This window comes from Phyllobates terribilis, unplaced genomic scaffold (assembly GCF_046119375.1).
Source record: "Phyllobates terribilis strain yellow unplaced genomic scaffold, ASM4611937v1 Scaffold_3__8_contigs__length_932513732, whole genome shotgun sequence".
Classification (NCBI taxonomy): Eukaryota; Metazoa; Chordata; class Amphibia; order Anura; family Dendrobatidae; genus Phyllobates; species Phyllobates terribilis.
The window spans coordinates 620,406,359-620,412,358 of NW_027362763.1; positions in this window are offsets into that span (position 1 = coordinate 620,406,359).

A 6,000-nucleotide genomic window follows, 5' to 3' on the forward strand; every position below is an offset into this window, starting at 1 on the left:
CCCAGATTACACATGGAGGACAGGTAGAGAGTGACGGATCGCAGACTAAACATGGAGGACAGGTACAGAGTGACAGATCCGAGATCACACATGGAGGGCAAGTAAAGTGACAGATCCCAGACTACACCTGGAGGGCAGGTAGAGAGTGACAGATCCCAGATTACACATGGAGGGCAGGTAGAGAGTGACAGATCCCAGACTACACATGGAGGGCAGGTAGAGAGTGACAGAGTGACAGATCCGAGACCACACATAGAGGGCATGTAGATAGTGACAGTTCCCAGACTACACATAGAGGGCAGGTAGAGAGTGACAAATCCCAGACTACACATGGAGGGCAGGTACAGAGTGACAGATCCCAGACTACACATGGAGGGCAGGTAGAGAGTGACAGATCCCAGACTACACATGGAGGGCAGCTGGAGAGTGACAGATCCCAGACTACACGTAGAGGGCAGGTGGAGAGTGACAGATCCAAGACTACACAAGGAGGGCAGGTACAGAGTGACAGATCCCAGACTACACATGGAGGGCAGGTAGAGAGTGACAGATCCCAGACTACACCTGGAGGGCAGGTAGAGAGTGACAGATCCCAGACTACACATGGAGTGCAGGAAGAGAGTGACAGATCCCAGACTACACATGGAGGGCAGGTAGAGAGTGATAGATCCCAGACTACAAATGGAGTGCAGGAAGAGAGTGACAGATCCCAGACTACACATGGAGTGCAGGAAGAGAGTGACAGATCCGAGACCACACATGGAGGGCAGGTAGAGAGTGACAGATCCCAGACTACACATGGAGGGCATGTAGAGAGTGACAGTTCCCAGACTACACATGGAGGGCAGGTAGAGAGTGACAGATCCCTGACTACACATGGAGGGCAGGTAGAGAGTGACAGATCCCTGACTACACATGGAGGGCAGGTAGAGAGTGACAGATCCCTGACTACACATGGAGGGCAGGTAGAGAGTGACAGATCCGAGACCACACATGGAGGGCAGGTAGAGAGTGACAGATCCCTGACTACACATGGAGGGCAGGTAGAGAGTGACAGATCCCAGACTACACATGTAGGGCATGTAGTGAGTGACAGATCCCAGACTACACATGGAGGGCAGGTAGAGAGTGACAGATCCGAGACTACACATGGAGGGCAGATAGAGAGTGACAGATCCCAGACTACACATGGAGGACAGGTAGAGAGTGACAGGCTCCGCAATACATATGGAGGGCAGGTAGAGTGACAGATCCCAGACAACACCTGGAGGGCAGATAGAGAGTGACAGATCCCAGACTACACCTGGAGAGCAGGTAGAGAATGACAGATCCCAGACTACACATGGAGGGCAGGTAGAGAGTGACAGATCCCAGACTGAACATGGAGGGCAGGTAGAGAGTGACAGATCCCCGACTACACATGGAGGGCAGGTAGACAGTGACAGATCCCAGACTACACCTGGAGGGCAGGTAGAGAGTGACAGATCCCAGACTACACATGGAGGACAGGTAGAGAGTGACAGATTCAAAACTACACATGGGGGGCGTGTATATAGTGGGGTGTGTATATAGAGTATATACTGGGTTGTGTATATTCTGGGGTGTGTATATTATGGGGTATGTATATAGTGTATATACTGGAGTGTGTGCATATAGTGAGGTGTGTATATCGTGGGGTGTGTATATACAGTGTTTATACTGGGGTGTGTATATAGTGGGGTGTGTATAGTGTATATACTGGGGTCTGTATATAGCGTATTTAATGGGGTGTGTGTATATAGTGGGGTGTGTATATACTGGGGTGTATATAATGGGGTGTGTATATAGTGTATATACTGGGGTTTGTATATAGTAGGATGTGTAGTGTATGTATTGGGGTGTATGTATATAGTGGGGTGTGTATAAAGTGAGGTGTGTATATAGTGTATATAGTGGGGTGTGTAGTGTATATACTGGGGTGTGTATATAGTGCATATACTTAGGCTTGTATATATTGGGGTGTTTATATAGTGTATATAGTGTATTTAATGGGGTCTGAATATAGTGGGGTGTGTATATATTGGGTTGTGTATATAGTGAGGTATATAGTATATGTACTGCGGTGTGTATACAGTGGGGTGTGTATATAGTGGGGTGTGTATATAGTGTATATACTGGGGTGTGTATATAGTGGGGTGTGTATATAGTGGGGTGTGCATATAGTGGGGTGTGTATATAGTGTGTATACTAAGATGTGTATATAGTGTATATGCTGGGGTGTGTATATAGTGGGGTTTGCATATGTTAGGTTGTGTATATAGTGTATATACTGGGATGTGTATATAGTGGGGTGTGCATATAGTGGGGTGTGTGTATACTAATGTGTGTATATAGTGTGGTGTGTATATGGTGGGGTGTGTATATAGTGTATATGCTGGGGTGTGTATATAGTGGGGTTTGTATATGTTAGGTTGTGTATATACTGGGGTGTGTATATAGTGGGGTGTGTGTATATACTGGGTTGTATATAGTGTATATACTGGGGTGTGTATATAGTGGGGTGTGTATATATTGGGGTGTGTATATAGTGTATATACTGAGGTGTGTATATAGTGGGATGTGTAGTGTATATACTGGGGTGTTTATGTAGGAGGGTGTTTATATAGTGGGGTGTATATAGTGTACATACTAGGGTGTGTATATAGTGGGGTGTGTATATAGTGTATATACTGGGCTGTGTATATATTGGGGTGTATATAGTGTATATAGTGGTGTATGTAGTGTACATACTGGGGTGTGTATATAGTGCATGTACTTGGACTTGTATATATTGGGGAGTGTATATAGTGTATATATTGGGGAGTGTATATAGTGTATATAGTGTGGTGTGTATATAGTGGGGTGTGTATATAGTATATATACTGGGGTGTGTATATAGTGGGGTGTGTATATATTGGGGTGTGTATATAGTGTATATACTGGGATGTGTATACAGTGGGATGTGTAGTGTATATACTGGGGTGTTTATATAGGAGGGTGTTTATATAGTGGGGTGTATATAGTGTACATACTAGGGTGTGTATATAGTGGGGGGTGTACTGTATATATAGTGGGATGTGTATATATTGGAGTCTGTATATAGTGTATATACTGGGATGTGTATATAGTGTATATACTGGGGTGTGTATATAGTGGAGTGTGTATATTTTGGGTTGTGTATATAGTGTATATATTGAGGTGTGTATATAATGGGGTATATAGTGTATATATTGGGGTGTGTATATAGTTGGGTGTGTATATAGTGGGGTGTGTATATAGTGGGGTGTGCATATAGTATATATACTAAGGTGTATATATAATGTATATGCTGGGGTGTGTATATAGTGGGATGTATATCTAGTGGGGTGTGTAGTGTATATACTGGGGTGTGTATATAGTGTATATACCGGGGTGAATATATAGTGGGGTGTGTATATAGTGTATATACTGGGGTGTGTATATAGTGGTGTGTGCATATACTGGGGTGTGTATATAGTGTATATACTGGGGTGTGTATATAGTGGGCTGTGTATATATTGGGGTGTTTATAGTGTATATAGTGGGGTGTGTAGTGTACATACTGGGGTGTGTATATAGTGTATATAGTGGGGTGTGTATATAGTGTATATACTGGGGTGTATATATAGTGTATTTACTGGATTTTGTATTTACTGGGGTGTGTATATAGTGGGATGTATAGTGTATATACTGGGGTGTGTATATAGTGCATATACTGGGATGTGTATATAGTGGGGTGTATATAGTGCATATACTGGGATGTGTATATAGTGGGGTGTTTATATAGTGGGGTGTGAATATAGTGGGGTGTATATAGTGTATATACTGGGGTGTGTATATAGTGGGGTGTGAATATAGTGGGTGTATATAGTGTACATACTGGGGTGTGTACTGTATATATAGTGGGGTGTGTATATATTGGGGTGTATATAGTGTACATACTGGAATGTGTATATAGTGTATATACTGGGGTGTGTATATAGTGGGTTGTGTAGTGTATATATTGGGTTGTGTATATAGTGGGGTGTGTTTATCGTGGGGTATATAGTGTATATACTGGGGTGTGTATATAGTGGGGTTTGTATATAGTGGTGTGTGTATATAGTGGTGTGTGCATATAGTGGGGTGTGTATATAGTGGGGTGTGTATATAGTGTATATACTGGGGTGTGTATATAGTGGGGTGTGTATATAGTGGGGTGTGCATATAGTGGGGTGTGTATATAGTGTGTATACTAAGATGTGTATATAGTGTATATGCTGGGGTGTGTATATAGTGGGGTTTGCATATGTTAGGTTGTGTATATAGTGTATATACTGGGATGTGTATATAGTGGGGTGTGCATATAGTGGGGTGTGTGTATACTAATGTGTGTATATAGTGTGGTGTGTATATGGTGGGGTGTGTATATAGTGTATATGCTGGGGTGTGTATATAGTGGGGTTTGTATATGTTAGGTTGTGTATATACTGGGGTGTGTATATAGTGGGGTGTGTGTATATACTGGGTTGTATATAGTGTATATACTGGGGTGTGTATATAGTGGGGTGTGTATATATTGGGGTGTGTATATAGTGTATATACTGAGGTGTGTATATAGTGGGATGTGTAGTGTATATACTGGGGTGTTTATGTAGGAGGGTGTTTATATAGTGGGGTGTATATAGTGTACATACTAGGGTGTGTATATAGTGGGGTGTGTATATAGTGTATATACTGGGCTGTGTATATATTGGGGTGTATATAGTGTATATAGTGGTGTATGTAGTGTACATACTGGGGTGTGTATATAGTGCATGTACTTGGACTTGTATATATTGGGGAGTGTATATAGTGTATATATTGGGGAGTGTATATAGTGTATATAGTGTGGTGTGTATATAGTGGGGTGTGTATATAGTATATATACTGGGGTGTGTATATAGTGGGGTGTGTATATATTGGGGTGTGTATATAGTGTATATACTGGGATGTGTATACAGTGGGATGTGTAGTGTATATACTGGGGTGTTTATATAGGAGGGTGTTTATATAGTGGGGTGTATATAGTGTACATACTAGGGTGTGTATATAGTGGGGGGTGTACTGTATATATAGTGGGATGTGTATATATTGGAGTCTGTATATAGTGTATATACTGGGATGTGTATATAGTGTATATACTGGGGTGTGTATATAGTGGAGTGTGTATATTTTGGGTTGTGTATATAGTGTATATATTGAGGTGTGTATATAATGGGGTATATAGTGTATATATTGGGGTGTGTATATAGTTGGGTGTGTATATAGTGGGGTGTGTATATAGTGGGGTGTGCATATAGTATATATACTAAGGTGTATATATAATGTATATGCTGGGGTGTGTATATAGTGGGATGTATATCTAGTGGGGTGTGTAGTGTATATACTGGGGTGTGTATATAGTGTATATACCGGGGTGAATATATAGTGGGGTGTGTATATAGTGTATATACTGGGGTGTGTATATAGTGGTGTGTGCATATACTGGGGTGTGTATATAGTGTATATACTGGGGTGTGTATATAGTGGGCTGTGTATATATTGGGGTGTTTATAGTGTATATAGTGGGGTGTGTAGTGTACATACTGGGGTGTGTATATAGTGTATATAGTGGGGTGTGTATATAGTGTATATACTGGGGTGTATATATAGTGTATTTACTGGATTTTGTATTTACTGGGGTGTGTATATAGTGGGATGTATAGTGTATATACTGGGGTGTGTATATAGTGCATATACTGGGATGTGTATATAGTGGGGTGTATATAGTGCATATACTGGGATGTGTATATAGTGGGGTGTTTATATAGTGGGGTGTGAATATAGTGGGGTGTATATAGTGTATATACTGGGGTGTGTATATAGTGGGGTGTGAATATAGTGGGTGTATATAGTGTATATACTGGGGTGTGTACTGTATATATAGTGGGGTGTGTATATATT